Genomic DNA, 10,640 nt, shown 5'->3' with positions numbered 1-10,640 from the left:
GGAAACACAACCTAGAGGAGGTGTTGAAACGGCTACATGCACTGGAACAACATATGTTTACGAACCGAGAACTTAGAGAGGTTTTTGTTGAAGAAGTGAATAATAAAGATTTATGGAATAACATCAGTTTTGAGGAGCCTACAGTATTCCAAGCAAAATATGATGAACGGGTTAGTTACACGCTACACAATTTTTTTTTATTAACATATATGAATATCTGTGTTCATATTTTATATTTGAAAATGTAGGTTGTACAAGATGAAGTGATGAATAAAAATAATACAACTGAAAATATTTTTGGTGATATTGAAGACAACAAGGTTGTTATAGATATTACATTTACGGTTTTAATAATTGATTTTTAATGTGTCTTTCGTTAATAAGTATAATGTGTTATTTTTAATGTAGGAGTTGGAGGAAATGAATGACAATGCAGGGAACAAATTTGATGATGATGTGCTTGATGTAAATGATTATAATGAAGCTAAAGAGGTTCTTATACTTACATTTATTTTAATTTTGTTTTTAGTAGATTGAAACATTTTTTTAATTAGATATTATTGCTTATTAAATTAGGTGTCGGAGGAAGATGAAGTAATAATTACGGGAAATGTAGATTATTATGATGCTTATGGTTTTTATGGCAAAGAAGTTACACCCGATAAACCGAGGACTCGAAAACCGTCACAGTATTTGTGCCCTCCTTAAACCGAGGTATTCATTTAATTTATAAACTTATATCGTAATAATAGAATTTTATGTTTATGTGAATTATTTGAAAGATAGAGATTTAAACATTTGAATATTGTTTTTAGTTGCACACGACACCGAAGCATAAAAGAAGAGCAAAAAAGAAGGTTTATATCAAATCAACAAGCCACGTTCCTCCTCCAGCTTTTGCTGTTGTTCACGACTTCTCTATGTTGCGCCTGCAACCTTACGTAGCAGGCGGTGAAGTTGTCATCCACAATTATTTATTTCATTCATATGATGTCCAGCATGGTTTGTTTAATTTCGTGTTAGATAGAGATTTTTAGAGCGCCTTGTTTGGACATACACATGACGGAAAGTTGGAGTCATCGGTAAAATAATTGTTAATTTATTATTTTAAAAGTAATTTATTTTTTAGTCAATAACAAAAGTATCATAATTTTGTGCAGCATATAACCATTTGGTATAGACTATTGATGGCGACCAACATACAATAATGCCTCCAAATTTTTTTTGTTTGCCATGCTTTGGAAGAAGGGCAAGATTGGAGGGCGTTTATGGTTGGTATTGCTACGTACCCCAACTTCATGGTTGTTTGGTGGGATGTCGATACGGTAAACTGCATTGTTTATATTGAAAATATTATCATTATTGTCGTTATGTTTTCTATTGTGATATAAAAAACATAATTTTATTTTCTGATCCTTATACAAGTCCTATTGCCGAATCATTCATTCCCTAATCACTGGTTATTTGTGGAACTACGATTGGCGTCAATGGAAGTCCATATTTATGGCAGTCTCGGTAGAGTGGCTTATAAAAAATTCAAATCTGATGGAACCTTTACCAAATTTGAATCTCGGGTGGCAAATTATTTAAACAAGATTAACTATTAGGCCCGGAAGAACATCCCAAGGATTCCATTGAATATGCAATTCATTTATGAAAAAAATGTTCCCCAACAAAGTAGTCATTTGGGAGATTCCAGTGTTTTTGTTTGTATGTTTATGGAACAATTAGTTTCAGGTCAACCAATACGTGAACTTATTGACCCAAGGAACGCAGCTTTAGAGTTTCGCCAACGGATGGCAAAATTTTATTGGAGGTCGAGTCGTGCGACGTGCTCCACTACCGGACACCCTTCCAGTATAATTGTTTCTCGTGTGTCCTACTTGACCACATGTAGAACACTCTTTTTTAATTGGACCTTCGCCTTGGGATGAAATGCAGTATGTGTTTCTTGGCCTGTCTGGCTGACGTTTATCCATTATAGGTGGCTTAACAATCATCAAAGCATCGGGGATCTCCTATTCGGATGGCTTTGGCAGAGGGTTTATTGATTCCTCATATGTTTTCCTTAGTGTTTCGGTAAAATAAGCAGTTAATTGTCACACCCCCGAACCAGACGGCGGAAACGTCCGGGGGCTTGTGCGTGACTTCATCTTGAAATATCATTACAGTGAATATAATTGAAACATAACATCATCATCATCACACATGTAATATTACAACATTCATTGTTTACATCGAGTATTGTATTTGAATATTACATGCCAAAATAGTAAGAGTAAGATAAAACAAAATATAACACAATATCCATTAGTTTGTTTCGTTCATCCTGCTTCAACGGTTTCTTGAGAATACAAGTTATTTTGAAAACGGTCAACATAAAAATATTGGTGAGTTCATAAGCATGTTTGTAAAAATGATTTATATAACTTTGAAAACCACCAGAAAATCCGATATTTTCTAAAAACTGTTTAGTGCGTTTGTGTTAGATCTTGTATTAATGCATGTATGTTATTGTTTATTTGACTAAAAAGGTAAAGAGAATGTTCCCAGACAACCTGATGTTGCCTAAAAAAAAGGTCTTCCGTAAACTTCATAACGTTAATTCCTCTAAGCGAGTCGTCATAACCATACTAAATAATGACAATTTTGTCTGTCTTGGCGTCGCTGGACGCCGGTTTTGACTTTGATTATAAGGTTTTCGTCACCCTAGACTGAGTAAGTCTAACTGTAGCGAACAGCTGATGTGTCATCCCCGTATAGATCTATACACAAATCCCCGTTCTCCCTCCAAGAGACTCTGGTTATAACTACAGGCTACGATCGTACACTTAATAGGTGCCAACCGACAAAAACTCGCTAGATCCTTAATCGAATTTACGCAAAGAAAAAGGTATAAACTCATTCCAGGACTAATGATCCATATAAGTGAACCACTAAGGCATCGCTAAACATTTAAATCATTTCAAGACCCAAATGGAATGAGATTATATAACATGGGCCCGAAATATATATGAAAGGACAACTAAGGCCCATTTCACATGTAAAGTATTTACAGGCCCAAATGGCACACATGTAGTATCCAAGGTCCGTCGCACATGTTAATGGGTCAATGAGGCCCAATAAACATATAAATTGTATACAGGACCTATCACACATAAAAATGGGTCACTAAGGCCCAATAGCCTAGAGAATGATCAAATTAAATCCGTTTGTTGGTTTATCATTGGTTTTAGTTCAAGTATTCACTAAAATAGCATAAAAAGAAGAACGCATATAAAACCCATTCCCAGGCCCAATAAACATGTAAGTGAACCACTAAGGCCCACTATACGTAGCACTGTTCACTATTTAGATAAAACTGAATTGTCCAATTCGACAATTTGGATCGGACTATTTGGTTCGGATATTCGGATTTTTGGATTGGTTTTTAGCAAAACCGAATTATTATTTTGGATTTCGGATTGGTTTTGCTTTATAAAATAAAAACCGAATAGTCTAAAAAAACCGAATTACAATTTATTATTTTGTTCTTTTCAATATATATCTTTAATAAATTATACATTTACTAAATTATTCTTTTAATATATTAAAATTTTTCATCTATTATAATACTTTAATATATACTTCTTATCAAAAAAAATTGTCTATAAAGTAGTAAACTATAATATATTTTTCTTGATAGTTATTTATAAGTTTTAGTTCACAACTAATTAAACAATATTTTTTAGTTTATATTATAGAGTAAGTTAATACTAAAGTTATATATTTGTTCAAATGTCTTGATTCTTGAAAACCGAATTGTAAAAAACCGATCCAACCGAATTATAATTTGGTTGGATCGGATCGGATTTGAATTTAGTTTGGACTATTTGGATCTACGTTTTGAAAACCGAAATTAATTTGGATTCACTTGATCGGATCGGATTAAACCGATCCATCCAAATGAACACTCCTAACTATATGTGTCTATTATTTCCAGGCTCAAAAGGAATGTCAATGTCTATCCTAGGCTCAATATACATGTAAAAGGACACTAAGGCCCACTAAACATGTATATTATTTCCAGACCCAATAAGGATATGAATACCTATCCCGAGCCCAATATACATGTAAAATGACACTAAGGCCCACTAAACATGTATATTATTTCCAGGCCCAATAAGGATATGAATATCGTTTTTAACCCGTTTGTTATTGTTTTGTTTATTTTAGCTTGATTATTTACAAAGTTGATATAAAAAGCCCACTTTTGTAAAAATGACGTTCTTGGTCCAATAAGCCAAAAATTTAGGATTATGGCCCAAATTTTGTAAGAATAACACTTTAGTCTCCATTTTGTTCAAAACTTGTTTTGATAACTATTTTGTAGTAAAAATAACATTTAAAACCCCCTTTTTGTAAAAAATAACATTCTTGGCTTGATTTTTGTGAAATACACATTTTCTGGTTTTTGAGCTTTTCCGACCTAGTTGTTTGAAAATTTGTAGAAAAATCATCGTAAGTCGAAATTTGGATCCGTAAAGTCTGAAAGTTTAGAAATTTTGTCTACTTTGTTCACAAATTTTCTCATAATTTTTGAATGGCTTCTAACAAGTGTGAAATTGCTCATCTTCACAGGTTGGTCCGAAATTATTTCAAATATGATAGGCAGTTTTGTAAAATTCGCCAAAAATTGTAGAAAAATCGTATGAAAACGTGCGAGTAGTCATTTTAAAGGTATAAACCTGAACTTTATCCATGTAAAACAGTTTTGGAAAATACTTCCATTTGGATGGTCAAAACAGTCCGAGATTGGACAAAAACTTTTCTGTCAAGAGCTTTTTTGTGAGTTTAGTTTATAAATCTTTGAACACAACACTTATTTTTGCTATATAAAGTATACAAATCCCAGATCTACCTGTTTACATGTAATACTTGTGATAAAACATACTTTTCTCATTCATATGAAGATCCTAGTGATAAACTTCAAGTTTCTTAACATATTTTTAGATTAGTGAAGTAATCAACACATAATCACCAAATGTTTCAAGAAAACACACATAATCATGCATATACACATAGATCTACACAAATAAACTTGTATTCTCCCCCAAAAACAAGTAAAAACCAAAAACAAATAAAAACCAAAAACAAGGGGGTATGAACTCACCTTGCTTTGTTGTTCTTGGTTTGAAGAAGAAATGGAAGAAGATGATGTGATTCTTGGCCCTAACAAGCTTCTTGAGAGGTTTTTGAGCTTAGATGGGTTCCAAGATGCAAGATCACGAAATTTCATGAGTTAAGAGGAGATTTTTGAAGTAATCAAGAGACTAGACCATAGATCTAATCAAAAACTTACCAAGGATGATGATTTTGGTGAAGAATCCTCTTGAAAACACCCTAGATCTTCGAAATTTTTGGATGGAAGGAAAGGATGTTCTTGAGAGTGTATGAGAGTGTTTAAAAGAAAATTGAGGATGGTGGGATGAGTGTTTGGCCGTGAATAGAGAGGAGAAGAGAATAGAGATATTTGATAAGTTTGCATGGTGGGTATTTGGCATGGATGATGTGACATCCCCAAAATCACGGCCAGAAAAGACCGATTTTGTTTATGCTTTATAAAAATCAGAGTACTTCATTTTATGAAAAGGTTGCGGAATTTGTTCCCAAAAAAACATGGTAAATACGTTATTAAAACATTTTCGAAGAAACGTATTTATTTCATTTTAAAATGTTTGGGATGTCATCGTTAATACCGAAACATAAGCATAAACAGACTTACAATGATTTACACTAGTGATCTACATCCCTTTTAAATCTCTCAGTGTAATGTCACTTCACTTCGTCACCTGTGATATACATAAACTGAGTGGGTCGGGTTGGGAAACCTGGTGAGTACATAGGGTTTTCAACCCACAATAATATAATTATTATGTTCAATCAAACAATCAACCCAATTACCCATCCCCATTATCTTCTTTACTCTTTAAGGATTTAACCTAAGAGTCATCTATCCTGCACTCGTTTATTCCGAAGTCCCTTACTTCCAGGGTTATGGGATTGGCACTAAATCTATAGCTGCCAATGTTCGTTCATAAAGCACTAATTCCATAGCTGCTATACTCTATTCATCGGGTACTAAATCCATAGCTACCAGTCTTTATCTAATAGGTACTAAGTCCATAGCTACCAATGTTCAACAGGTACTAAGTCCATAGCTACCAATTCCTACAGGTACTAAATCCTTAGCTACCAGCGTCTAACTAATAGGTACTAAGTCCATAGCTACCAATTACCAACAGGTACTAAATCCATAGCTACCAACGTCTAAAAGGTACTAAGTCCATAGCTACCGGTGTTTGTCCCATAGGCACGAAGTCTGTAGCTGCCAATGTATACTCACGTCATCTTCTATCTCTCATCATTCATCTACCCATCTCATACCCAACATTTTCGTATATATAAAATACGTATACAGTTTAAGTCCTTTAAAACATGTATAAAACGTTCAACCAGCATAGACAGCAAGTATTCAGATAATGTGCACACATAGCACGTAGTTTATATAAAATACTTCATATCTATGTGTAAGATGAAAGGGACTATGCACTCACAACACGTAATATATATTAAATACTTCATATCTATGTGTAAGATGAAAGTAACTATGCACTCACTTGAGAAGGTGGTGACTCGGTACTCGGACAGCGCTTCGTTTACTTTAAAATAATTTCTTTCGACGAAACCTAGTATTATTACCACTAGATTTTAGTCTAATATTTACCGTGACTAATTATTAGTCTTATTATTATTATTATATAAGCGTTTAAACAATACTTTCCAACCACTATGTACAGACAGGGGCCAGACATAAAACACCAGAGGGCAGGACCATTTTGGCATATAGCACTTCTGAAATCCAACAACCCTATGCGGCCCTTTAAACCAGATTCCCTGTACCGCGAGTAGTTAAAAACATATTATAACGACACTTATATAAGTCATAATAATAGCTCAAATATTTATTATAAATTTATAATAACAATACTAATTTTAAATATAAACTATATTTAAAATAGGGTAAGCATAACTTACTTACAAGGGGATTTTAGCTAGGAGTCGGGCGTTGTAGGGGCAGTACTTCGTCACTAAATCTTTCTAAGAAAGATTCGTGCAGCGCTTCAGCGCTCACCTTACTATACTAAAACTACAGAAAGAGAAGTCGAATCACGAGGGACCGAAATGCTCGGGGGATAAGGAGAGAAAGACTCTTGAATCAAGAGAATGGTGCAAGAAATATGAGAGCCCAAGCCTCTTATTTATAGTAATGGAATTTACAAAAACTACCCCCATAATTACTTAATGACCTTATAGTTATATAAACAACTAAACACCCCTTTATAATCCTATTTTAAATAGATTTAAAGATATTTGTACTAAACTAATGTCGAAAGAACTCAACATTAGTCTTATAATGACCGCATCGTCGATACCTTTCTAATGATATATACATATGTATATATATGTGTACGTATATATGATTTATACTTTATTTTAATACGTAAATATGCTATTATAATTTGTAACTCGTTCATACGAACTCCCTTTTTGACGTTCTTTATATCCATGCGTAGGTGGAGACGCACTCTACAACTTTCGTTTAGACTCCTTCGGCTAATTTTGAATATATTTTTAAAGTTATATTTTTAACAGGCCGGGACAGGATTGGTCCGTTATAATCTCATAACTTCTTCATCCGATGTCCATTTTCGTCTGTCTTTTTATTGTTACGCTACTAATAATGAGATCTTCAATTCTCGTTTAGGTTGTGTCGGCTAAAAATCGCTCGATCTAATATTCGAATTTCGGACTGTACACTGCTAATCTGAAACTTCGAAAAATCGTAACTTCTTCATACGAAGTCAGATTTGGGTGTTCTTTTTATCGATGTTCTTAGTTTAACATATTCTATGACTTTCGTTTAGAGTGCTAAGGTGAAATCTCGCTCTATCATAAATTTACTATTTATGCTTCCCGGCGCCGTGCCGGTTCCGACGCGAAATTTTGACGGGTCATAACTTCTTCGTTATAACTCGGATTTCGGCGTTCTTTATATGTACGGAAACCCTGTGACATATTCTACAACTTGGTTAAGATTATTTATTCTAAATAATCTTTTTGTCGAAAAGTCGTTTTCGACCCCTATTGTCTCTAAATTGACTAGCCCGGATCTGCGGGCGTTACAATTATCTCCCCCTTTGGATGATTACGTCCCGGAATCATCAACGAAACAGGGTCATATAATGACTCCATACATCATTTCTTCATCCTAGGTAATAATTATAACTTCTACATTCCTTCAATTCTATCTCTTAAACTCATTGACTGTAAGAGTACTCGATCGTGCACCTGCTCTCTACCTCAGGTTAGACTCCAAATTATGACCTTCAAGTCACAATCTCAATCCTTGCTGGATACGGACTTGAGATAAGTTCTTTTATTACTACTATAGATCGATGTGTCATATTCTAATGACCTATCATCGTATGTTGCAACACTTAGACTTAGGTCTCTTAGAGTTAAATTCTAAAACAGACTATGCCTTCCTTCATGTTCTAATGTGATATAATCAATTTTTAACATTAGGCATTTCTAGCCACTAACTTCTTTAACAACGAGTGCGATACTTCTATTGATCGCTTTGATTTCAACCGTTTGGTTTAAGTCGGACGCTACATCAAACTTGGTCCTCTGAGCCACACAACATACTCATCGTAGTCGGACTCGATTCGATATGACCACTAGGGTCGGAATATCAACAATCTTCTTAGTCATTACCGAAACGATGGTAACAACACACTTGAATAAAACGAAATCAATTACTAGCTTCTTGGTAACCTTGTGACTTTCCCTGATCCAAGTGTGAGTCCTGTGCTTCCGGTAGTATAGGCCTCTGCTACCATTCACACCTACTCATACTCGTCCCAAGTATTGTCTCGCAGTTTCCCAAGTCACCATGCAGCAAATCATACAATCACTCAACACATCAGATAACAAAACGAAGGTTTTATATTAATTCTTGAAACGATTACATAGGTGTTCAAGTTCACCCTAGACTATGCCTCTACTAGGCTACATCATACGAAACTATGGCTACTGCATAATCTGATCTTCGGGTAAGAAGTCCTCATTCTTGATTCCTCGCATGGTTCTCTGCTTCGTCAAGGATCATGTGAAATGCCCTTGGCCTTGGTGGCGTTTCTGGTCTTGCTGCTTTATTTTTCCTTGGGCAGTCTCTGGACATGTGCCCCTTGCCTCCACATCCGTAGCATACTTTGTCATTATGTGTGCAGTCTTTGGAATAGTGACCCGTCCTCCCACACTTGTAACAAGTCACTTCTTCGTTACACTTCCCACCATGCTTCTTCTTGCATTTATCACACCATCTTGTTTCACCTCCATCTACTCCTCCGAGTTTTGAGAATTTGCTTTCCTTGTTCGACCTCGAAGATCCCTCAAACTTTCGCTTCTCTCCTGCCTTATCTTTTTCTAGACCCTTTTCTCTTATCTGGGCCTCTACGTTCTTAGCTGCCCTAATAGCTGCTTTTAAGGTAGTTGCCATTTTGACCATTGGACCAAAGTCAGTGGGCAGTCCGTTAGCAAACCTATCAATCTTGGAGAGTTCAGTAGGCACCAAGTAGGGAAATAGCTTCATCCTCTCGGTAAATGCGGTGGCATACTCATCAATACTCATCTTCCCTTTCTTCAGGTTCTGAAACTCGTTGTTTAGGTCTATCAGATCTACCTCCGAGCAGTACTGCATTTTCAACTGTTCCAAAAACTCTTCCCACGACATCCTTAAGGCTTCTCCTCGTGGCATCGTATCTGCCAATAGCTTCCACCAGCTCAAGACTCCAGCTTTCAGCTGTCTTACTGCAAAGACAGTCTTCTGTTTCTCATTACAGCTGCAGCTCTCAAACACCATCTCCATCTCAGAGATCCAATCCATAATCTCAACCGGCTTTGGGCTTCCTGAGAGGCTTGGTGGTTTCACACCCAAGAAGTTCTTTTCCGCCCATCCTTGTTGTTTCTCCCTTCTGGGCCATCCCTTTGCTCACCTTGAGTCCCAACTTGACTCACTTGGCGGCTGTAGTTCCCTTCCTCAGATTGCTCAGGAATCAGTTCGGGTTGCTCAATGGGCATAGTAGGTTCGTCCCTATTCAACATCCGTCTCATTTCTTTCCTTTGTTCAGCCAACATAGCCCGAATCATGGCTTGAACTCCAGCCATGGTTACTGGCTCAGGCGCAACTTCTTCTACAACAGGTATTTGCTGAACCACTGGGGGTTGGTTCATGTTCCCATTTGCGTTTACGTTTCCGCTACGGGTCCTTACCATCTCGATCTATACACCGAATAAGGTGAATTTAGACCTTTACTTGACGTTTAAATAATCCTTATCACTCCGAAACATTTACATGCTAGTTCTAATACCGTAGTCGTACGTTTAGAATCCTAAACACATAAGGTTTCCAGATCCGGTCGGCAACAGACCATAGATCCGAACAATTAACAACATATCATGCACAAAGCATTTAGCACATAAAAGCATTTTAGGCACAATTCCTAAAATAAGCTAGTGCTCACACCTCACAATCA

At 35.9% G+C, this 10,640-nt stretch overlaps 1 long non-coding RNA gene across 1 annotated transcript; it reads left to right on the top strand.

Moving 5' to 3' along the window:
- The first annotated feature begins 406 nt into the window (after positions 1–406).
- On the top strand, positions 407–1,321 carry LOC145052010 (uncharacterized). The gene is made up of 3 exons (XR_013683901.1): positions 407–492; positions 577–714; positions 816–1,321. It is a non-coding gene; the product is annotated as an uncharacterized LOC145052010 (long non-coding RNA).
- Positions 1,322–10,640: the final 9,319 nt, after the last annotated feature.

The sequence above is a fragment of the Lactuca serriola genome, chromosome 5, assembly GCF_051521515.1.
Source record: "Lactuca serriola cultivar US96UC23 chromosome 5, Lser_US96UC23_V15, whole genome shotgun sequence".
In the NCBI taxonomy this organism is placed as follows: Eukaryota; Viridiplantae; Streptophyta; class Magnoliopsida; order Asterales; family Asteraceae; genus Lactuca; species Lactuca serriola.
Note: the sequence above shows the minus strand (reverse complement) of the source record. Positions and strands in the feature narration are given on the sequence as shown.